At 53.3% G+C, this 24359-nt stretch overlaps 1 protein-coding gene across 2 annotated transcripts in view; it reads right to left on the reverse strand.

Moving 5' to 3' along the window:
• Nucleotides 1-24359, reverse strand: part of LOC143301385 (uncharacterized) — a 158679-nt gene that overhangs the window by 49277 nt on the left and 85043 nt on the right. The window lies entirely within an intron of this gene.

Here is a 24359-nt window from a genome sequence, read left to right on the forward strand (position 1 = left end):
TCATTGTCTCCATGTCTGTCTGTGTCTGTGCTCAATTCCCCTCCTCTGTCATTGTCTCCATGTCTGTCTCTGTCTGTGCTCACTTCCCCTCCTCTGTCATTGTCTCCATGTCTGTCTGTGTCTGTGATCACTCCCCCTCCTCTGTCATTGTCTCCATGTCTGTCTCTGTCTGTGCTCACTCCCCCTCCTCTGTCACTGTCTCCATGTCTGCCTGTGTCTGTGCTCACTCCCCCTCCTCTGTCATTGTCTCCATGTCTGTCTGTGCTCACTCCCCCTGCTCTGTCATTGTCTCCATGTCTGTCTCAGTCTGTGCTCACTCCCCCTCCTCTGTCATTGTCTCCATGTCTGTCTGTGCTCACTCCCCCTCCGCTGTCATTGTCTCCATGTCTGTCTGTGCTCACTCCCCCTCCTCTGTCATTGTCTCCATGTCTGTCTGTCTGTGCTCACTCCCCCTCCTCTGTCATTGTCTCCATGTCTGTCTCTGTCTGTGCTCACTCTCCCTTCTCTGTCATTGTCTCCATGTCTGTCTGTGCTCACTCCCCCTCATCTGTCATTGTCTCCATGTCTGTCTCTGTCTGTGCTCACTTCCCCTGCTCTGTCATTGTCTCCATGTCTGTCTCTGTCTGCGCTCACTCCCCCTCATCTGTCATTGTCTCCATGTCTGTCTCTGTCTGTGCTCACTTCCCCTGCTCTGTCATTGTCTCTATGTCTGTCTGTGCTCACTCCCCCTGCTCTGTCAGTGTCTCCATGTCTGTCTCTGTCTGTGCTCACTTCCCCTCCTCTGTGATTGTCTCCATGTCTGTCTCTGTCTGTGCTCACTCCCCCTCCTCTGTCATTGTCTCCATGTCTGTCTGTTCTCACTCCCCCTCATCTGTCATTGTCTCCATGTCTGTCTCTGTCTGTGCTCACTCCCCCTCATCTGTCATTGTCTCCATGTCTGTCTGTCTGTCTGTGCTCACTTCCCCTCCTCTGTCATTGTCTCCATGTCTGTCTGTCTGTCTGTGCTCACTCCCCCTGCTCTGTCATTGTCTCCATGTCTGTCTGCCTGTGCTCACTCCCCCTGCTCTGTCATTGTCTCCATGTCTGTCTGTCTGTGCTCACTCCCCTCCTCTGTCATTGTCTCCATGTCTGTCTGTGCTCACTCCCCCTCCTCTGTCATTGTCTCTATGTCTGTCTCTGTCTGTGCTCACTCCCCCTGCACTGTCATTGTCTCCATGTCTGTCTGTCTGTGCTCACTCCCCCTGCTCTGTCATTGTCTCCATGTCTGTCTGTCTCTGCTCACTCCCCTCCTCTGTCAATGTCTCCATGTCTGTCTGTCTGTGCTCTCTCCCCCTCCTCTGTCATTGTCTCCATGTCTGTCTGTCTGTGCTCACTCCCCCTACTCTGTCACTGTCTCTATGTCTGTGCTCACTCCCCCTGCTCTGTCATTGTCTCCATGTCTGTCTGTGCTCACTCCCCCTGCTCTGTCATTGTCTCCATGTCTGTCTCTGTCTGTGCTCACTCCCCCTGCTCTGTCATTGTCTCCATGTCTGTCTGTCTGTGCTCACTCCCCCTGCTCTGTCATTGTCTCCATGTCTGTCTGTGCTCACTCCCCCTGCTCTGTCATTGTCTCCATGTCTGTCTGTGCTCACTCCCCCTCATCTGTCATTGTCTCCATGTCTGTCTCTGTCTGTGCTCACTCCCCCTCATCTGTCATTGTCTCCATGTCTGTCTGTCTCTGTGCTCACTTCCCCTCCTCTGTCATTGTCTCCATGTCTGTCTCTGTCTGTGCTCACTTCCCCTCCTCTGTCATTGTCTCCATGTCTGTCTGTGCTCACTCCCCCTCCTCTGTCATTGTCTCCATGTCTGTCTGTGCTCACTCCCCCTGCTCTGTAATTGTCTCCATGTCTGTCTGTGCTCACTCCCCCTCCTCTGTCACTGTCTCCATGTCTGTCTGTGCTCACTTCCCCTTCTCTGTCATTGTCTCCATGTCTGTCTGTGCTCACTCCCCCTCCGCTGTCATTGTCTCCATGTCTGTCTGTGCTCACGTCCCCTCCTCTGTCATTGTCTCCATGTCTGTCTGTGTCTGTGCTCACTCCCCCTCCTCTGTCATTGTCTCCATGTTTGTCTGTCTGTGCTCACTCCCCCTCCTCTGTCATTGTCTCCATGTCTGTCTGTGCTCACTCCCCCTGCTCTGTCATTGTCGCCATGTCTGTCTCTGTCTGTGCTCACTCCCCCTCCTCTGTCATTGTCTCCATGTCTGTCTGTGCTCACTCCCCCTCATCTGTCATTGTCTCCATGTCTGTCTCTCTCTGTGCTCACTCCCCCTCATCTGTCATTGTCTCCATGTCTGTCTGTCTGTCTGTGCTCACTTCCCCTCCTCTGTCATTGTCTCTATGTCTGTCTCTGTCTGTGCTCACTCCCCCTCCTCTGTCACCGTCTCCATGTCTGTCTGTGTCTGTGCTCACTCCCCCTCCTCTGTCACTGTCTCCATGTCTGTCTCTGCTCACTTCCCCTGCTCTGTCATTGTCTCTATGTCTGTCTGTGCTCACTTCCCCTCCGCTGTCATTGTCTCCATGTCTGTCTGTGCTCACTTCCCCTCCTCTGTCATTGTCTCCATGTCTGTCTGTGCTCACTCCCCCTCATCTGTCATTCTCTCCATGTCTGTCTGTGCTCACTCCCCCTGCTCTGTCATTGTCTCTATGTCTCTGTCTGTGCTCACTCCCCCTCCTCTGTCATTGTCTCTATGTCTGTCTGTGCTCACTTCCCCTCCTCTGTCATTGTCTCTATGTCTGTCTGTGCTCACTCCCCTTCCTCTGTCATTGTCTCCATGTCTGTCTGTGTCTGTGCTCACTCCCCCTCCTCTGTCATTGTCTCCATGTCTGTCTGTCTGTGCTCACTCCCCCTGCGCTGTCATTGTCTCCATGTCTGTCTGTGCTCACTCCCCCTCCTCTGTCATTGTCTCCATGTCTGTCTGTGCTCACTTCCCCTCCTCTGTCATTGTCTCCATGTCTGTCTGTGCTCACTCCCCCTCATCTGTCATTCTCTCCATGTCTGTCTGTGCTCACTCCCCCTGCTCTGTCATTGTCTCCATGTCTGTCTCTGTCTGTGCTCACTTCCCCTCCTCTGTCATTGTCTCTTTGTCTGTCTGTCTGGGCTCACTTCCCCTCCTCTGTCATTGTCTCCATGTCTGTCTGTGCTCACTCCCCCTGCTCTGTCATTGTCTCCATGTCTGTCTCTGTCTGTGCTCACTTCCCCTCCTCTGTCATTGTCTCTTTGTCTGTCTGTCTGTGCTCACTTCCCCTCCTCTGTCATTGTCTCCATGTCTGTCTGTGCTCACTCCCCCTGCTCTGTCATTGTCTCCATGTCTGTCTGTCTGTGCTCACTCCCCCTCCTCTGTCATTGTCTCCATGTCTGTCTGTCTGTGCTCACTCCCCCTGCTCTGTCATTGTCTCCATGTCTGTCTATGCTCACTCCCCCTCCGCTGTCATTGTCTCCATGTCTGTCTGTGCTCACTCCCCCTGCTCTGTCATTGTCTCCATGTCTGTCTGTGCTCACTCCCCCTCCTCTGTCACTGTCTCCATGTCTGTCTGTGCTCACTTCCCCTTCTCTGTCATTGTCTCCATGTCTGTCTGTGCTCACTTCCCCTTCTCTGTCATTGTCTCCATGTCTGTCTGTGCTCACTCCCCCTGCTCTGTCATTGTCTCCATGTCTGTCTCAGTCTGTGCTCACTCCCCCTCCTCTGTCATTGTCTCCATGTCTGTCTGTGCTCACTCCCCCTCCGCTGTCATTGTCTCCATGTCTGTCTGTGCTCACTTCCCCTCCTCTGTCATTGTCTCCATGTCTGTCTGTGTCTGTGCTCACTCCCCCTCCTCTGTCATTGTCTCCATGTCTGTCTGTCTGTGCTCACTCCCCCTCCTCTGTCATTGTCTCCATGTCTGTGTCTGTCTCTGTCTGTGCTCACTCTCCCTGCTCTGTCATTGTCTCCATGTCTGTCTCTGCACACTCCCCCTCATCTGTCATTGTCTCCATGTCTGTCTCTGTCTGTGCTCACTTCCCCTGCTCTGTCATTGTCTCCATGTCTGTCTCTGTCTGTGCTCACTCCCCCTCATCTGTCATTGTCTCCATGTCTGTCTCTGTCTGTGCTCACTTCCCCTGCTCTGTCATTGTCTCTATGTCTGTCTGTGCTCACTCCCCCTGCTCTGTCAGTGTCTCCATGTCTGTCTGTGCTCACTCCCCCTGCTCTGTCATTGTCTCCATGTCTGTCTCTGTCTGTGCTCACTTCCCCTCCTCTGTCATTGTCTCCATGTCTGTCTGTGCTCACTCCCCCTCATCTGTCATTGTCTCCATGTCTGTCTCTGTCTGTGCTCACTCCCCCTCATCTGTCATTGTCTCCATGTCTGTCTGTCTGTGCTCACTTCCCCTCCTCTGTCATTGTCTCCATGTCTGTCTGTCTGTCTGTGCTCACTCCCCCTGCTCTGTCATTGTCTCCATGTCTGTCTGTCTGTGCTCACTCCCCCTGCTCTGTCATTGTCTCCATGTCTGTCTGTCTGTGCTCACTCCCCTCCTCTGTCATTGTCTCCATGTCTGTCTGTGCTCACTCCCCCTCCTCTGTCATTGTCTCTATGTCTGTCTCTCTCTCTGTGCTCACTCCCCCTGCTCTGTCATTGTCTCCATGTCTGTCTGTCTGTGCTCACTCCCCCTGCTCTGTCATTGTCTCCATGTCTGTCTGTCTGTGCTCACTCCCCTCCTCTGTCAATGTCTCCATGTCTGTCTGTCTGTGCTCACTCCCCCTCCTCTGTCATTGTCTCCATGTCTGTCTGTCTGTGCTCACTCCCCCTACTCTGTCACTGTCTCTATGTCTGTGCTCACTCCCCCTGCTCTGTCATTGTCTCCATGTCTGTCTCAGTCTGTGCTCACTCCCCCTCCTCTGTCATTGTCTCCATGTCTGTCTGTGCTCACTCCCCCTCCGCTGTCATTGTCTCCATGTCTGTCTGTGCTCACTTCCCCTCCTCTGTCATTGTCTCCATGTCTGTCTGTGTCTGTGCTCACTCTCCCTGCTCTGTCATTGTCTCCATGTCTGTCTGTGCTCACTCCCCCTCCTCTGTCATTGTCTCCATGTCTGTCTCTGTCTGTGCTCACTTCCCCTGCTCTGTCATTGTCTCCATGTCTGTCTCTGTCTGTGCTCACTCCCCCTCATCTGTCATTGTCTCCATGTCTGTCTCTGTCTGTGCTCACTTCCCCTGCTCTGTCATTGTCTCTATGTCTGTCTGTGCTCACTCCCCCTGCTCTGTCAGTGTCTCCATGTCTGTCTGTGCTCACTCCCCCTGCTCTGTCATTGTCTCCATGTCTGTCTCTGTCTGTGCTCACTCCCCCTCCTCTGTCATTGTCTCCATGTCTGTCTGTGCTCACTCCCCCTCATCTGTCATTGTCTCCATGTCTGTCTCTGTCTGTGCTCACTCCCCCTCATCTGTCATTGTCTCCATGTCTGTCTGTCTGTCTGTGCTCACTTCCCCTCCTCTGTCATTGTCTCCATGTCTGTCTGTCTGTCTGTGCTCACTCCCCCTGCTCTGTCATTGTCTCCAAGTCTGTCTGTCTGTGCTCACTCCCCCTGCTCTGTCATTGTCTCCATGTCTGTCTGTCTGTGCTCACTCCCCCTACTCTGTCACTGTCTCTATGTCTGTGCTCACGCCCCCTGCTCTGTCATTGTCTCCATGTCTGTCTGTGCTCACTCCCCCTGCTCTGTCATTGTCTCCATGTCTGTCTCTGTCTGTGCTCACTCCCCCTGCTCTGTCATTGTCTCCATGTCTGTCTGTCTGTGCTCACTCCCCCTGCTCTGTCATTGTCTCCATGTCTGTCTGTGCTCACTCCCCCTGCTCTGTCATTGTCTCCATGTCTGTCTGTGCTCACTCCCCCTCATCTGTCATTGTCTCCATGTCTGTCTGTGTCTGTGCTCACTTCCCCTCCTCTGTCATTGTCTCCATGTCTGTCTCTGTCTGTGCTCACTTCCCCTCCTCTGTCATTGTCTCCATGTCTGTCTGTGCTCACTCCCCCTCCTCTGTCATTGTCTCCATGTCTGTCTGTGCTCACTCCCCCTGCTCTGTAATTGTCTCCATGTCTGTCTGTGCTCACTCCCCCTCCTCTGTCACTGTCTCCATATCTGTCTGTGCTCACTTCCCCTTCTCTGTCATTGTCTCCATGTCTGTCTGTGCTCACTCCCCCTCCGCTGTCATTGTCTCCATGTCTGTCTGTGCTCACTTCCCCTCCTCTGTCATTGTCTCCATGTCTGTCTGTGTCTGTGCTCACTCCCCCTCCTCTGTCATTGTCTCCATGTCTGTCTGTCTGTGCTCACTCCCCCTCCTCTGTCATTGTCTCCATGTCTGTCTGTGCTCACTCCCCCTGCTCTGTCATTGTCGCCATGTCTGTCTCTGTCTGTGCTCACTTCCCCTCCTCTGTCATTGTCTCCATGTCTGTCTCTGTCTGTGCTCACTCCCCCTCATCTGTCATTGTCTCCATGTCTGTCTCTGTCTGTGCTCACTCCCCCTCATCTGTCATTGTCTCCATGTCTGTATGTCTGTCTGTGCTCACTTCCCCTCCTCTGTCATTGTCTCCATGTCTGTCTGTCTGTGCTCACTCCCCCTGCTCTGTCATTGTCTCCATGTCTGTCTGTCTGTGCTCACTCCCCCTGCTCTGTCATTGTCTCCATGTCTGTCTGTCTGTGCTCACTCCCCTCCTCTGTCATTGTCTCCATATCTGTCTGTGCTCACTCCCCCTCCTCTGTCATTGTCTCTATGTCTCTCTCTGTCTGTGCTCACTCCCCCTGCTCTGTCATTGTCTCCATGTCTGTCTGTCTGTGCTCACTCCCCCTGCTCTATCATTGTCTCCATGTCTGTCTGTCTGTGCTCACTCCCCTCCTCTGTCAATGTCTCCATGTCTGTCTGTCTGTGCTCACTCCCCCTCCTCTGTCACTGTCTCCATGTCTGTCTGTGCTCACTCCCCCTGCTCTGTCATTGTCTCCATGTCTGTCTGTGCTCACTCCCCCTCATCTGTCATTGTCTCCATGTCTGTCTCTGTCTGTGCTCACTCCCCCTCATCTGTCATTGTCTCCATGTCTGTCTGTGTCTGTGCTCAATTCCCCTCCTCTGTCATTGTCTCCATGTCTCTCTCTGTCTGTGCTCACTTCTCCTCCTCTGTCATTGTCTCCATGTCTGTCTGTGCTCACTCCCCCTCCTCTGTCATTGTCTCCATGTCTGTCTCTGTCTGTGCTCACTTCCCCTCCTCTGTCATTGTCTCCATGTCTGTCTGTGCTCACTCCCCCTCCTCTGTCATTGTCTCCATGTCTGTCTGTGTCTGTGCTCAATTCCCCTCCTCTGTCATTGTCTCCATGTCTGTCTCTGTCTGTGCTCACTTCCCCTCCTCTGTCATTGTCTCCATGTCTGTCTGTGTCTGTGATCACTCCCCCTCCTCTGTCATTGTCTCCATGTCTGTCTCTGTCTGTGCTCACTCCCCCTCCTCTGTCACTGTCTCCATGTCTGCCTGTGTCTGTGCTCACTCCCCCTCCTCTGTCATTGTCTCCATGTCTGTCTGTGCTCACTCCCCCTGCTCTGTCATTGTCTCCATGTCTGTCTCAGTCTGTGCTCACTCCCCCTCCTCTGTCATTGTCTCCATGTCTGTCTGTGCTCACTCCCCCTCCGCTGTCATTGTCTCCATGTCTGTCTGTGCTCACTCCCCCTCCTCTGTCATTGTCTCCATGTCTGTCTGTCTGTGCTCACTCCCCCTCCTCTGTCATTGTCTCCATGTCTGTCTCTGTCTGTGCTCACTCTCCCTGCTCTGTCATTGTCTCCATGTCTGTCTGTGCTCACTCCCCCTCATCTGTCATTGTCTCCATGTCTGTCTCTGTCTGTGCTCACTTCCCCTGCTCTGTCATTGTCTCCATGTCTGTCTCTGTCTGTGCTCACTCCCCCTCATCTGTCATTGTCTCCATGTCTGTCTCTGTCTGTGCTCACTTCCCCTGCTCTGTCATTGTCTCTATGTCTGTCTGTGCTCACTCCCCCTGCTCTGTCAGTGTCTCCATGTCTGTCTCTGTCTGTGCTCACTTCCCCTCCTCTGTGATTGTCTCCATGTCTGTCTGTGCTCACTCCCACTGCTCTGTCATTGTCTCCATGTCTGTCTGTCTGTGCTCACTCCCCCTGCTCTGTCATTGTCTCCATGTCTGTCTATGCTCACTCCCCCTCCGCTGTCATTGTCTCCATGTCTGTCTGTGCTCACTGCCCCTGCTCTGTCATTGTCTCCATGTCTGTCTGTGCTCACTCCCCCTCCGCTGTCATTGTCTCCATGTCTGTCTGTGCTCACTTCCCCTTCTCTGTCATTGTCTCCATGTCTGTCTGTGCTCACTCCCCCTGCTCTGTCATTGTCTCCATGTCTGTCTCAGTCTGTGCTCACTCCCCCTCCTCTGTCATTGTCTCCATGTCTGTCTGTGCTCACTCCCCCTCCGCTGTCATTGTCTCCATGTCTGTCTGTGCTCACTTCCCCTCCTCTGTCATTGTCTCCATGTCTGTCTGTGTCTGAGCTCACTCCCCCTCCTCTGTCATTGTCTCCATGTCTGTCTGTCTGTGCTCACTCCCCCTCCTCTGTCATTGTCTCCATGTCTGTCTCTGTCTGTGCTCACTCCCCCTGCTCTGTCATTGTCTCCATGTCTGTCTGTCTGTGCTCACTCCCCTCCTCTGTCATTGTCTCCATGTCTGTCTGTGCTCACTCCCCCTCCTCTGTCATTGTCTCTATGTCTGTCTCTGTCTGTGCTCACTCCCCCTCCTCTGTCACTGTCTCCATGTCTGTCTGTGTCTGTGCTCACTCCCCCTCCTCTGTCACTGTCTCCATGTCTGTCTCTGATCACTTCCCCTGCTCTGTCATTGTCTCCATGTCTGTCTGTGCTCACTCCCCCTCCTCTGTCATTGTCTCCATGTCTGTCTGTGCTCACTCCCCCTGCTCTGTCATTGTCGCCATGTCTGTCTCTGTCTGTGCTCACTCCCCCTCATCTGTCATTGTCTCCATGTCTGTCTATGTCTGTGCTCACTCCCCCTCATCTGTCATTGTCTCCATGTCTGTATGTCTGTCTGTGCTCACTTCCCCTCCTCTGTCATTGTCTCCATGTCTGTCTGTCTGTCTGTGCTCACTCCCCCTGCTCTGTCATTGTCTCCATGTCTGTCTGTCTGTGCTCACTCCCCCTGCTCTGTCATTGTCTCCATGTCTGTCTGTCTGTGCTCACTCCCCTCCTCTGTCATTGTCTCCATATCTGTCTGTGCTCACTCCCCCTCCTCTGTCATTGTCTCTATGTCTCTCTCTGTCTGTGCTCACTCCCCCTGCTCTGTCATTGTCTCCATGTCTGTCTGTCTGTGCTCACTCCCCCTGCTCTGTCATTGTCTCCATGTCTGTCTGTCTGTGCTCACTCCCCTCCTCTGTCAATGTCTCCATGTCTGTCTGTCTGTGCTCACTCCCCCTCCTCTGTCACTGTCTCCATGTCTGTCTGTGCTCACTCCCCCTGCTCTGTCATTGTCTCCATGTCTGTCTGTGCTCACTCCCCCTCATCTGTCATTGTCTCCATGTCTGTCTCTGTCTGTGCTCACTCCCCCTCATCTGTCATTGTCTCCATGTCTGTCTGTGTCTGTGCTCAATTCCCCTCCTCTGTCATTGTCTCCATGTCTCTCTCTGTCTGTGCTCACTTCCCCTCCTCTGTCATTGTCTCCATGTCTGTCTGTGCTCACTCCCCCTCCTCTGTCATTGTCTCCATGTCTGTCTCTATCTGTGCTCACTTCCCCTCCTCTGTCATTGTCTCCATGTCTGTCTGTGCTCACTCCCCCTCCTCTGTCATTGTCTCCATGTCTGTCTGTGTCTGTGCTCAATTCCCCTCCTCTGTCATTATCTCCATGTCTGTCTCTGTCTGTGCTCACTTCCCCTCCTCTGTCATTGTCTCCATGTCTGTCTGTGCTCACTCCCCCTCCTCTGTCATTGTCTCCATGTGTGTCTCTGTCTGTGCTCACTCCCCCTCCTCTGTCACTGTCTCCATGTCTGCCTGTGTCTGTGCTCACTCCCCCTCCTCTGTCATTGTCTCCATGTGTGTCTGTGCTCACTCCCCCTGCTCTGTCATTGTCTCCATGTCTGTCTCAGTCTGTGCTCACTCCCCCTCCTCTGTCATTGTCTCCATGTCTGTCTGTGCTCACTCCCCCTCCGCTGTCATTGTCTCCATGTCTGTCTGTGCTCACTTCCCCTCCTCTGTCATTGTCTCCATGTCTGTCTGTGTCTGTGCTCACTCCCCCTCCTCTGTCATTGTCTCCATGTCTGTCTGTCTGTGCTCACTCGCCCTCCTCTGTCATTGTCTCCATGTCTGTCTGTGCTCACTGCCCCTCATCTGTCATTGTCTCCATGTCTGTCTCTGTCTGTGCTCACTTCCCCTGCTCTGTCATTGTCTCCATGTCTGTCTCTGTCTGTGCTCACTCCCCCTCATCTGTCATTGTCTCCATGTCTGTCTGTCTGTGCTCACTCGCCCTCCTCTGTCATTGTCTCCATGTCTGTCTGTGCTCACTGCCCCTCATCTGTCATTGTCTCCATGTCTGTCTCTGTCTGTGCTCACTTCCCCTGCTCTGTCATTGTCTCCATGTCTGTCTCTGTCTGTGCTCACTCCCCCTCATCTGTCATTGTCTCCATGTCTGTCTCTGTCTGTGCTCACTTCCCCTGCTCTGTCATTGTCTCTATGTCTGTCTGTGCTCACTCCCCCTGCTCTGTCAGTGTCTCCATGTCTGTCTCTGTCTGTGCTCACTTCCCCTCCTCTGTGATTGTCTCCATGTCTGTCTGTGCTCACTCCCACTGCTCTGTCATTGTCTCCATGTCTGTCTGTGTGTGCTCACTCCCCCTGCTCTGTCATTGTCTCCATGTCTGTCTATGCTCACTCCCCCTCCGCTGTCATTGTCTCCATGTCTGTCTGTGCTCACTGCCCCTGCTCTGTCATTGTCTCCATGTCTGTCTGTGCTCACTCCCCCTCCGCTGTCATTGTCTCCATGTCTGTCTGTGCTCACTTCCCCTTCTCTGTCATTGTCTCCATGTCTGTCTGTGCTCACTCCCCCTGCTCTGTAATTGTCTCCATGTCTGTCTCAGTCTGTGCTCACTCCCCCTCCTCTGTCATTGTCTCCATGTCTGTCTGTGCTCACTCCCCCTCCGCTGTCATTGTCTCCATGTCTGTCTGTGCTCACTTCCCCTCCTCTGTCATTGTCTCCATGTCTGTCTGTGTCTGTGCTCACTCCCCCTCCTCTGTCATTGTCTCCATGTCTGTCTGTCTGTGCTCACTCCCCCTCCTCTGTCATTGTCTCCATGTCTGTCTCTGTCTGTGCTCACTCCCCCTGCTCTGTCATTGTCTCCATGTCTGTCTGTCTGTGCTCACTCCCCTCCTCTGTCATTGTCTCCATGTCTGTCTGTGCTCACTCCCCCTCCTCTGTCACTGTCTCTATGTCTGTCTCTGTCTGTGCTCACTCCCCCTCCTCTGTCACTGTCTCCATGTCTGTCTGTGTCTGTGCTCACTCCCCCTCCTCTGTCACTGTCTCCATTTCTGTCTGTGTCTGTGCTCACTTCCCCTCCTCTGTCATTGTCTCTATGTCTCTGTCTGTGCTCACTCCCCCTCCTCTGTCATTGTCTCTATGTCTGTCTGTGCTCACTCCCCTCCTCTGTCATTGTCTCTATGTCTGTCTGTGCTCACTCCCCCTCCTCTGTCATTGTCTCCATGTCTGTCTGTCTGTGCTCACTCCCCCTGCTCTGTCATTTTCTCTATGTCTGTCTGTGCTCACTCCCCCTGCTCTGTCATTGTCTCTATGTCTCTGTCTGTGCTCACTCCCCCTCCTCTCTCATTGTCTCTATGTCTGTCTGTGCTCACTTCCCCTCCTCTGTCATTGTCTCTATGTCTCTGTCTGTGCTCACTCCCCCTCCTCTGTCATTGTCTCTATGTCTGTCTGTCTGTGCTCACTTCCCCTCCTCTGTCATTGTCTCCATGTCTGTCTGTGCTCACTTCCCCTCCTCTGTCATTGTCTCCATGTCTGTCTGTGCTCACTCCCCCTCATATGTCATTCTCTCCATGTCTGTCTGTGCTCACTCCCCCTGCTCTGTCATTGTCTCCATGTCTGTCTCTGTCTGTGCTCATTTCCCCTCCTCTGTCATTGTCTCTTTGTCTGTCTGTCTGGGCTCACTTCCCCTCCTCTGTCATTGTCTCCATGTCTGTCTGTGCTCACTCCCCCTGCTCTGTCATTGTCTCCATGTCTGTCTGTCTGTGCTCACTCCCCCTCCTCTGTCATTGTCTCCATGTCTATCTGTCTGTGCTCACTCCCCCTGCTCTGTCATTGTCTCCATGTCTGTCTATGCTCACTCCCCCTCCGCTGTCATTGTCTCCATGTCTGTCTGTGCTCACTCCCCCTGCTCTGTCATTGTCTCCATGTCTGTCTCTGCTCACTCCCCCTCCTCTGTCACTGTCTCCATGTCTGTCTGTGCTCACTTCCCCTCCTCTGTCATTGTCTCCATGTCTGTCTGTGTCTGTGCTCACTCCCCCTCCTCTGTCATTGTCTCCATGTCTGTCTGTCTGTGCTCACTCCCCCTCCTCTGTCATTGTCTCCATGTCTGTCTCTGTCTGTGCTCAATCTCCCTGCTCTGTCATTGTCTCTATGTCTGTCTGTGCTCACTCCCCCTCATCTGTCATTGTCTCCATGTCTGTCTCTGTCTGTGCTCACTTCCCCTGCTCTGTCATTGTCTCCATGTCTGTCTCTGTCTGTGCTCACTCCCTCTCATCTGTCATTGTCTCCATGTCTGTCTCAGTCTGTGCTCACTTCCCCTGCTCTGTCATTGTCTCTATGTCTGTCTGTGCTCACTCCCCCTGCTCTGTCAGTGTCTCCATGTCTGTCTGTGCTCACTCCCCCTGCTCTGTCATTGTCTCCATGTCTGTCTCTGTCTGTGCTCACTCCCCCTCCTCTGTCATTGTCTCCATGTCTGTCTGTGCTCATTCCCCCTCATCTGTCATTGTCTCCATGTCTGTCTCTGTCTGTGCTCACTCCCCCTCATCTGTCATTGTCTCCATGTCTGTCTGTCTGTCTGTCTGTGCTCACTTCCCCTCCTCTGTCATTGTCTCCATGTCTGTCTGTCTGTCTGTGCTCACTCCCCCTGCTCTGTCATTGTCTCCATGTCTGTCTGTCTGTGCTCACTCCCCCTGCTCTGTCATTGTCTCCATGTCTGTCTGTCTGTGCTCACTCCCCTCCTCTGTCATTGTCTCCATGTCTGTCTGTGCTCACTCCCCCTCCTCTGTCATTGTCTCTATGTCTCTCTCTGTCTGTGCTCACTCCCCCTGCACTGTCATTGTCTCCATGTCTGTCTGTCTGTGCTCACTCCCCCTTCTCTGTCATTGTCTCCATGTCTGTCTGTCTGTGCTCACTCCCCTCCTCTGTCAATGTCTCCATGTCTGTCTGTCTGTGCTCACTCCCCCTCCTCTGTCATTGTCTCCATGTCTGTCTGTCTGTGCTCACTCCCCCTACTCTGTCACTGTCTCTATGTCTGTGCTCACTCCCCCTGCTCTATCATTGTCTCCATGTCTGTCTGTGCTCACTCCCCCTCATCTGTCATTGTCTCCATGTCTGTCTCTGTCTGTGCTCACTCCCCCTCCTCTGTCATTGTCTCTATGTCTGTCTGTCTGTGCTCACTTCCCCTCCTCTGTCATTGTCTCCATGTCTGTCTGTGCTCACTTCCCCTCCTCTGTCATTGTCTCCATGTCTGTCTGTGCTCACTCCCCCTCATATGTCATTCTCTCCATGTCTGTCTGTGCTCACTCCCCCTGCTCTGTCATTGTATCCATGTCTGTGTCTGTCTGTGCTCACTTCCCCTCCTCTGTCATTGTCTCTTTGTCTGTCTGTCTGGGCTCACATCCCCTCCTCTGTCATTGTCTCCATGTCTGTCTGTGCTCACTCCCCCTGCTCTGTCATTGTCTCCATGTCTGTCTGTCTGTGCTCACTCCCCCTCCTCTGTCATTGTCTCCATGTCTGTCTCTCTGTGCTCAATCCCCCTGCTCTGTCATTGTCTCCATGTCTGTCTATGCTCACTCCCCCTCCGCTGTCATTGTCTCCATGTCTGTCTGTGCTCACTCCCCCTGCTCTGTCATTGTCTCCATGTCTGTCTGTGCTCACTCCCCCTCCTCTGTCACTGTCTCCATGTCTGTCTGTGCTCACTTCCCCTTCTCTGTCATTGTCTCCATGTCTGTCTGTGCTCACTCCCCCTGCTCTGTCATTGTCTCCATGTCTGTCTCAGTCTGTGCTCACTCCCCCTCCTCTGTCATTGTCTCCATGTCTGTCTGTGCTCACTCCCCCTCCGCTGTCATTGTCTCCATGTCTGTCTGTGCTCACTTCCCCTCCTCTGTCATTGTCTCCATGTCTGTCTGTGCTCACTCCCCCTCATATGTCATTCTCTCCATGTCTGTCTGTGCTCACTCCCCCTGCTCTGTCATTGTCTCAATGTCTGTGTCTGTCTGTGCTCACTTCCCCTCCTCTGTCATTGTCTCTTTGTCTGTCTGTCTGGGCTCACATCCCCTCCTCTGTCATTGTCTCCATGTCTGTCTGTGCTCACTCCCCCTGCTCTGTCATTGTCTCCATGTCTGTCTGTCTGTGCTCACTCCCCCTCCTCTGTCATTGTCTCCATGTCTGCCTGTCTGTGCTCACTCCCCCTGCTCTGTCATTGTCTCCATGTCTGTCTATGCTCATTCCCCCTCCGCTGTCATTGTCTCCATGTCTGTCTGTGCTCACTCCCCCTGCTCTGTCATTGTCTCCATGTCTGTCTGTGCTCACTCCCCCTCCTCTGTCACTGTCTCCATGTCTGTCTGTGCTCACTTCCCCTTCTCTGTCATTGTCTCCATGTCTGTCTGTGCTCACTCCCCCTGCTCTGTCATTGTCTCTATGTCTGTCTCAGTCTGTGCTCACTCCCCCTCCTCTGTCATTGTCTCCATGTCTGTCTGTGCTCACTCCCCCTCCGCTGTCATTGTCTCCATGTCTGTCTGTGCTCACTTCCCCTCCTCTGTCATTGTCTCCATGTCTGTCTGTGTCTGTGCTCACTCCCCCTCCTCTGTCATTGTCTCCATGTCTGTCTGTCTGTGCTCACTCCCCCTCCTCTGTCATTGTGTCCATGTCTGTCTCTGTCTGTGCTCACTCTCCCTGCTCTGTCATTGTCTCCATGTCTGTCTGTGCTCACTCCCCCTCATCTGTCATTGTCTCCATGTCTGTCTCTGTCTGTGCTCACTTCCCCTGCTCTGTCATTGTCTCCATGTCTGTCTCTGTCTGTGCTCACTCCCCCTCATCTGTCATTGTCTCCATGTCTGTCTCTGTCTGTGCTCACTCCCCCTGCTCTGTCATTGTCTCCATGTCTGTCTGTCTGTCCTCACTCCCCCTGCTCTGTCATTGTCTCCATGTCTGTCTCTGTCTGTGCTCACTCCCCCTCCTCTGTCATTGTCTCCATGTCTGTCTGTGCTCACTCCCCCTCATCTGTCATTGTCTCCATGTCTGTCTCTGTCTGTGCTCACTCCCCCTCATCTGTCATTGTCTCCATGTCTGTCTGTCTGTCTGTGCTCACTTCCCCTCCTCTGTCATTGTCTCCATGTCTGTCTGTCTGTCTGTCTGTGCTCACTCCCCCTGCTCTGTCATTGTCTCCATGTCTGTCTGTCTGTGCTCACTCCCCCTGCTCTGTCATTGTCTCCATGTCTGTCTGTCTGTGCTCACTCCCCTCCTCTGTCATTGTCTCCATGTCTGTCTGTGCTCACTCCCCCTCCTCTGTCATTGTCTCTATGTCTCTCTCTGTCTGTGCTCACTCCCCCTGCACTGTCATTGTCTCCATGTCTGTCTGTCTGTGCTCACTCCCCCTTCTCTGTCATTGTCTCCATGTCTGTCTGTCTGTGCTCACTCCCCTCCTCTGTCAATGTCTCCATGTCTGTCTGTCTGTGCTCACTCCCCCTCCTCTGTCATTGTCTCCATGTCTGTCTGTCTGTGCTCACTCCCCCTCCTCTGTCATTGTCTCCATGTCTGTCTCTGTCTGTGCTCAATCTCCCTGCTCTGTCATTGTCTCTATGTCTGTCTGTGCTCACTCCCCCTCATCTGTCATTGTCTCCATGTCTGTCTCTGTCTGTGCTCACTTCCCCTGCTCTGTCATTGTCTCCATGTCTGTCTCTGTCTGTGCTCACTCCCTCTCATCTGTCATTGTCTCCATGTCTGTCTCAGTCTGTGCTCACTTCCCCTGCTCTGTCATTGTCTCTATGTCTGTCTGTGCTCACTCCCCCTGCTCTGTCAGTGTCTCCATGTCTGTCTGTGCTCACTCCCCCTGCTCTGTCATTGTCTCCATGTCTGTCTCTGTCTGTGCTCACTCCCCCTCCTCTGTCATTGTCTCCATGTCTGTCTGTGCTCATTCCCCCTCATCTGTCATTGTCTCCATGTCTGTCTCTGTCTGTGCTCACTCCCCCTCATCTGTCATTGTCTCCATGTCTGTCTGTCTGTCTGTCTGTGCTCACTTCCCCTCCTCTGTCATTGTCTCCATGTCTGTCTGTCTGTCTGTGCTCACTCCCCCTGCTCTGTCATTCTCTCCATGTCTGTCTGTCTGTGCTCACTCCCCCTGCTCTGTCATTGTCTCCATGTCTGTCTGTCTGTGCTCACTCCCCTCCTCTGTCATTGTCTCCATGTCTGTCTGTGCTCACTCCCCCTCCTCTGTCATTGTCTCCATGTCTGTCTGTCTGTGCTCACTCCCCTCCTCTGTCATTGTCTCCATGTCTGTCTGTGCTCACTCCCCCTCCTCTGTCATTGTCTCCATGTCTGTCTGTCTGTGCTCACTCCCCCTCCTCTGTCATTGTCTCCATGTCTGTCTGTCTGTGCTCACTCCCCTCCTCTGTCATTGTCTCCATGTCTGTCTGTGCTCACTCCCCCTCCTCTGTCATTGTCTCTATGTCTCTCTCTGTCTGTGCTCACTCCCCCTGCACTGTCATTGTCTCCATGTCTGTCTGTCTGTGCTCACTCCCCCTTCTCTGTCATTGTCTCCATGTCTGTCTGTCTGTGCTCACTCCCCTCCTCTGTCAATGTCTCCATGTCTGTCTGTCTGTGCTCACTCCCCCTCCTCTGTCATTGTCTCCATGTCTGTCTGTCTGTGCTCACTCCCCCTACTCTGTCACTGTCTCTATGTCTGTGCTCACTCCCCCTGCTCTGTCATTGTCTCCATGTCTGTCTGTGCTCACTCCCCCTCATCTGTCATTGTCTCCATGTCTGTCTCTGTCTGTGCTCACTCCCCCTCCTCTGTCATTGTCTCTATGTCTGTCTGTCTGTGCTCACTTCCCCTCCTCTGTCATTGTCTCCATGTCTGTCTGTGCTCACTTCCCCTCCTCTGTCATTGTCTCCATGTCTGTCTGTGCTCACTCCCCCTCATATGTCATTCTCTCCATGTCTGTCTGTGCTCACTCCCCCTGCTCTGTCATTGTATCCATGTCTGTGTCTGTCTGTGCTCACTTCCCCTCCTCTGTCATTGTCTCCATGTCTGTCTATGCTCACTCCCCCTCCGCTGTCATTGTCTCCATGTCTGTCTGTGCTCACTCCCCCTGCTCTGTCATTGTCTCCATGTCTGTCTGTGCTCACTCCCCCTCCTCTGTCACTGTCTCCATGTCTGTCTGTGCTCACTTCCCCTTCTCTGTCATTGTCTCCATGTCTGTCTGTGCTCACTCCCCCTGCTCTGTCATTGTCTCCATGTCTGTCTCAGTCTGTGCTCACTCCCCCTCCTCTGTCATTGTCTCCATGTCTGTCTGTGCTCACTCCCCCTCCGCTGTCATTGTCTCCATGTCTGTCTGTGCTCACTTCCCCTCCTCTGTCATTGTCTCCATGTCTGTCTGTGCTCACTCCCCCTCATATGTCATTCTCTCCATGTCTGTCTGTGCTCACTCCCCCTGCTCTGTCATTGTCTCCATGTCTGTGTCTGTCTGTGCTCACTTCCCCTCCTCTGTCATTGTCTCTTTGTCTGTCTGTCTGGGCTCACATCCCCTCCTCTGTCATTGTCTCCATGTCTGTCTGTGCTCACTCCCCCTGCTCTGTCATTGTCTCCATGTCTGTCTGTCTGTGCTCACTCCCCCTCCTCTGTCATTGTCTCCATGTCTGTCTGTCTGTGCTCACTCCCCCTGCTCTGTCATTGTCTCCATGTCTGTCTATGCTCACTCCCCCTCCGCTGTCATTGTCTCCATGTCTGTCTGTGCTCACTCCCCCTGCTCTGTCATTGTCTCCATGTCTGTCTGTGCTCACTCCCCCTCCTCTGTCACTGTCTCCATGTCTGTCTGTGCTCACTTCCCCTTCTCTGTCATTGTCTCCATGTCTGTCTGTGCTCACTCCCCCTGCTCTGTCATTGTCTCCATGTCTGTCTCAGTCTGTGCTCACTCCCCCTCCTCTGTCATTGTCTCCATGTCTGTCTGTGCTCACTCCCCCTCCGCTGTCATTGTCTCCATGTCTGTCTGTGCTCACTTCCCCTCCTCTGTCATTGTCTCCATGTCTGTCTGTGTCTGTGCTCACTCCCCCTCCTCTGTCATTGTCTCCATGTCTGTCTGTCTGTGCTCACTCCCCCTCCTCTGTCATTGTGTCCATGTCTGTCTCTGTCTGTGCTCACTCTCCCTGCTCTGTCATTGTCTCCATGTCTGTCTGTGCTCACTCCCCCTCATCTGTCATTGTCTCCATGTCTGTCTCTGTCTGTGCTCACTTCCCCTGCTCTGTCATTGTCTCCATGTCTGTCTCTGTCTGTGCTCACTCCCCCTCATCTGTCATTGTCTCCATGTCTGTCTCTGTCTGTGCTCACTCCCCCTGCTCTGTCATTGTCTCCATGTCTGTCTGTCTGTCCTCACTCCCCCTGCTCTGTCATTGTCTCCATGTCTGTCTCTGTCTGTGCTCACTCCCCCTCCTCTGTCATTGTCTCCATGTCTGTCTGTGCTCACTCCCCCTCATCTGTCATTGTCTCCATGTCTGTCTCTGTCTGTGCTCACTCCCCCTCATCTGTCATTGTCTCCATGTCTGTCTGTCTGTCTGTGCTCACTTCCCCTCCTCTGTCATTGTCTCCATGTCTGTCTGTCTGTCTGTCTGTGCTCACTCCCCCTGCTCTGTCATTGTCTCCATGTCTGTCTGTCTGTGCTCACTCCCCCTGCTCTGTCATTGTCTCCATGTCTGTCTGTCTGTGCTCACTCCCCTCCTCTGTCATTGTCTCCATGTCTGTCTGTGCTCACTCCCCCTCCTCTGTCATTGTCTCTATGTCTCTCTCTGTCTGTGCTCACTCCCCCTGCACTGTCATTGTCTCCATGTCTGTCTGTCTGTGCTCACTCCCCCTTCTCTGTCATTGTCTCCATGTCTGTCTGTCTGTGCTCACTCCCCTCCTCTGTCAATGTCTCCATGTCTGTCTGTCTGTGCTCACTCCCCCTCCTCTGTCATTGTCTCCATGTCTGTCTGTCTGTGCTCACTCCCCCTACTCTGTCACTGTCTCTATGTCTGTGCTCACTCCCCCTGCTCTGTCATTGTGTCCATGTCTGTCTGTGCTCACTCCCCCTGCTCTGTCATTGTCTCCATGTCTGTCTCTGTCTGTGCTCACTCCCCCTGCTCTGTCATTGTCTCCATGTCTGTCTGTCTCTGCTCACTCCCCCTGCTCTGTCATTGTCTCCATGTCTGTCTGTGCTCACTCCCCCTGCTCTGTCATTGTCTCCATGTCTGTCTGTGCTCACTCCCCCTCATCTGTCATTGTCTCCATGTCTGTCTCTGTCTGTGCTCACTCCCCCTCCTCTGTCATTGTCTCTATGTCTGTCTGTCTGTGCTCACTTCCCCTCCTCTGTCATTGTCTCCATGTCTGTCTGTGCTCACTTCCCCTCCTCTGTCATTGTCTCCATGTCTGTCTGTGCTCACTCCCCCTCATATGTCATTCTCTCCATGTCTGTCTGTGCTCACTCCCCCTGCTCTGTCATTGTCTCCATGTCTGTCTCTGTCTGTGCTCACTTCCCCTCCTCTGTCATTGTCTCTTTGTCTGTCTGTCTGGGCTCACTTCCCCTCCTCTGTCATTGTCTCCATGTCTGTCTGTGCTCACTCCCCCTGCTCTGTCATTGTCTCCATGTCTGTCTGTCTGTGCTCACTCCCCCTCCTCTGTCATTGTCTCCATGTCTGTCTGTCTGTGCTCACTCCCCCTGCTCTGTCATTGTCTCCATGTCTGTCTATGCTCACTCCCCCTCCGCTGTCATTGTCTCCATGTCTGTCTGTGCTCACTCCCCCTGCTCTGTCATTGTCTCCATGTCTGTCTGTGCTCACTCCCCCTCCTCTGTCACTGTCTCCATGTCTGTCTGTGCTCACTTCCCCTTCTCTGTCATTGTCTCCATGTCTGTCTGTGCTCACTCCCCCTGCTCTGTCATTGTCTCCATGTCTGTCTCAGTCTGTGCTCACTCCCCCTCCTCTGTCATTGTCTCCATGTGTCTGTGCTCACTCCCCCTCCGCTGTCATTGTCTCCATGTCTGTCTGTGCTCACTTCCCCTCCTCTGTCATTGTCTCCATGTCTGTCTGTGTCTGTGCTCACTCCCCCTCCTCTGTCATTGTCTCCATGTCTGTCTGTCTGTGCTCACTCCCCCTGCTCTGTCATTGTCTCCATGTCTGTCTGTCTGTGCTCACTCCCCTCCTCTGTCAATGTCTCCATGTCTGTCTGTCTGTGCTCACTCCCCCTCCTCTGTCATTGTCTCCATGTCTGTCTGTCTGTGCTCACTCCCCCTACTCTGTCACTGTCTCTGTGTCTGTGCTCACACCCCCTGCTCTGTCATTGTCTCCATGTCTGTCTGTGCTCACTCCCCCTGCTCTGTCATTGTCTCCATGTCTGTCTCTGTCTGTGCTCACTCCCCCTGCTCTGTCATTGTCTCCATGTCTGTCTGTCTGTGCTCACTCCCCCTGCTCTGTCATTGTCTCCATGTCTGTCTGTCTGTGCTCACTCCCCCTCATCTGTCATTGTCTCCATGTCTGTCTCTGTCTGTGCTCACTCCCCCTCATCTGTCATTGTCTCCATGTCTGTCTGTGTCTGTGCTCACTTCCCCTCCTCTGTCATTGTCTCCATGTCTGTCTCTGTCTGTGCTCACTTCCTCTCCTCTGTCATTGTCTCCATGTCTGTCTGTGCTCACTCCCCCTCCTCTGTCATTGTCTCCATGTCTGTCTGTGCTCACTCCCCCTGCTCTGTAATTGTCTCCATGTCTGTCTGTGCTCACTCCCCCTCCTCTGTCACTGTCTCCATGTCTGTCTGTGCTCACTTCCCCTGCTCTGTCATTGTCTCCATGTCTGTCTGTGCTCACTCCCCCTGCTCTGTAATTGTCTCCATGTCTGTCTGTGCTCACTCCCCCTACCCTGTCACTGTCTCTGTGTCTGTGCTCACTCCCCCTGCTCTGTCATTGTCTCCATGTCTGTCTGTGCTCACTCTCCCTGCTCTGTCATTGTCTCCATGTCTGTCTGTGCTCACTCCCCCTCATCTGTCATTTTCTCCATGTCTGTCTCTGTCTGTGCTCACTTCCCCTGCTCTGTCATTGTCTCCATGTCTGTCTCTGTCTGTGCTCACTCCCCCTCATCTGTCATTGTCTCCATGTCTGTCTCTGTCTGTGCTCACTTCCCCTGCTCTGTCATTGTCTCTATGTCTGTCTGTGCTCACTCCCCCTGCTCTGTCAGTGTCTCCATGTCTGTCTGTGCTCACTCCCCCTGCTCTGTCATTGTCTCCATGTCTGTCTCTGTCTGTGCTCACTCCCCCTCCTCTGTCATTGTCTCCATGTCTGTCTGTGCTCACTCCCCCTCATCTGTCATTGTCTCCATGTCTGTCTCTGTCTGTGCTCACTCCCCCTCCTCTGTCATTGTCTCCATGTCTGTCTGTCTGGGCTCACATCCCCTCCTCTGTCATTGTCTCCATGTCTGTCTGTGCTCACTCCCCCTGCTCTGTCATTGTCTCCATGTCTGTCTGTCTGTGCTCACTCCCCCTCCTCTGTCATTGTCTCCATGTCTGTCTGTCTGTGCTCACTCCCCCTGCTCTGTCATTGTCTCCATGTCTGTCTATGCTCACTCCCCCTCCGCTGTCATTGTCTCCATGTCTGTCTGTGCTCACTCCCCCTGCTCTGTCATTGTCTCCATGTCTGTCTGTGCTCACTCCCCCTCCTCTGTCACTGTCTCCATGTCTGTCTGTGCTCACTTCCCCTTCTCTGTCATTGTCTCCATGTCTGTCTGTGCTCACTCCCCCTGCTCTGTCATTGTCTCCATGTCTGTCTCAGTCTGTGCTCACTCCCCCTCCTCTGTCATTGTCTCCATGTCTGTCTGTGCTCACTCCCCCTCCGCTGTCATTGTCTCCATGTCTGTCTGTGCTCACTTCCCCTCCTCTGTCATTGTCTCCATGTCTGTCTGTGTCTGTGCTCACTCCCCCTCCTCTGTCATTGTCTCCATGTCTGTCTGTCTGTGCTCACTCCCCCTCCTCTGTCATTGTGTCCATGTCTGTCTCTGTCTGTGCTCACTCTCCCTGCTCTGTCATTGTCTCCATGTCTGTCTGTGCTCACTCCCCCTCATCTGTCATTGTCTCCATGTCTGTCTCTGTCTGTGCTCACTTCCCCTGCTCTGTCATTGTCTCCATGTCTGTCTCTGTCTGTGCTCACTCCCCCTCATCTGTCATTGTCTCCATGTCTGTCTCTGTCTGTGCTCACTCCCCCTGCTCTGTCATTGTCTCCATGTCTGTCTGTCTGTCCTCACTCCCCCTGCTCTGTCATTGTCTCCATGTCTGTCTCTGTCTGTGCTCACTCCCCCTCCTCTGTCATTGTCTCCATGTCTGTCTGTGCTCACTCCCCCTCATCTGTCATTGTCTCCATGTCTGTCTCTGTCTGTGCTCACTCCCCCTCATCTGTCATTGTCTCCATGTCTGTCTGTCTGTCTGTGCTCACTTCCCCTCCTCTGTCATTGTCTCCATGTCTGTCTGTCTGTCTGTCTGTGCTCACTCCCCCTGCTCTGTCATTGTCTCCATGTCTGTCTGTCTGTGCTCACTCCCCCTGCTCTGTCATTGTCTCCATGTCTGTCTGTCTGTGCTCACTCCCCTCCTCTGTCATTGTCTCCATGTCTGTCTGTGCTCACTCCCCCTCCTCTGTCATTGTCTCTATGTCTCTCTCTGTCTGTGCTCACTCCCCCTGCACTGTCATTGTCTCCATGTCTGTCTGTCTGTGCTCACTCCCCCTTCTCTGTCATTGTCTCCATGTCTGTCTGTCTGTGCTCACTCCCCTCCTCTGTCAATGTCTCCATGTCTGTCTGTCTGTGCTCACTCCCCCTCCTCTGTCATTGTCTCCATGTCTGTCTGTCTGTGCTCACTCCCCCTCCTCTGTCATTGTCTCCATGTCTGTCTCTGTCTGTGCTCAATCTCCCTGCTCTGTCATTGTCTCTATGTCTGTCTGTGCTCACTCCCCCTCATCTGTCATTGTCTCCATGTCTGTCTCTGTCTGTGCTCACTTCCCCTGCTCTGTCATTGTCTCCATGTCTGTCTCTGTCTGTGCTCACTCCCTCTCATCTGTCATTGTCTCCATGTCTGTCTCAGTCTGTGCTCACTTCCCCTGCTCTGTCATTGTCTCTATGTCTGTCTGTGCTCACTCCCCCTGCTCTGTCAGTGTCTCCATGTCTGTCTGTGCTCACTCCCCCTGCTCTGTCATTGTCTCCATGTCTGTCTCTGTCTGTGCTCACTCCCCCTCCTCTGTCATTGTCTCCATGTCTGTCTGTGCTCATTCCCCCTCATCTGTCATTGTCTCCATGTCTGTCTCTGTCTGTGCTCACTCCCCCTCATCTGTCATTGTCTCCATGTCTGTCTGTCTGTCTGTCTGTGCTCACTTCCCCTCCTCTGTCATTGTCTCCATGTCTGTCTGTCTGTCTGTGCTCACTCCCCCTGCTCTGTCATTGTCTCCATGTCTGTCTGTCTGTGCTCACTCCCCCTGCTCTGTCATTGTCTCCATGTCTGTCTGTCTGTGCTCACTCCCCTCCTCTGTCATTGTCTCCATGTCTGTCTGTGCTCACTCCCCCTCCTCTGTCATTGTCTCCATGTCTGTCTGTCTGTGCTCACTCCCCTCCTCTGTCATTGTCTCCATGTCTGTCTGTGCTCACTCCCCCTCCTCTGTCATTGTCTCCATGTCTGTCTGTCTGTGCTCACTCCCCCTCCTCTGTCATTGTCTCCATGTCTGTCTGTCTGTGCTCACTCCCCTCCTCTGTCATTGTCTCCATGTCTGTCTGTGCTCACTCCCCCTCCTCTGTCATTGTCTCTATGTCTCTCTCTGTCTGTGCTCACTCCCCCTGCACTGTCAT

Source organism: Babylonia areolata, chromosome 27 (genome assembly GCF_041734735.1).
Source record: "Babylonia areolata isolate BAREFJ2019XMU chromosome 27, ASM4173473v1, whole genome shotgun sequence".
Taxonomy (NCBI): domain Eukaryota; kingdom Metazoa; phylum Mollusca; class Gastropoda; order Neogastropoda; family Buccinidae; genus Babylonia; species Babylonia areolata.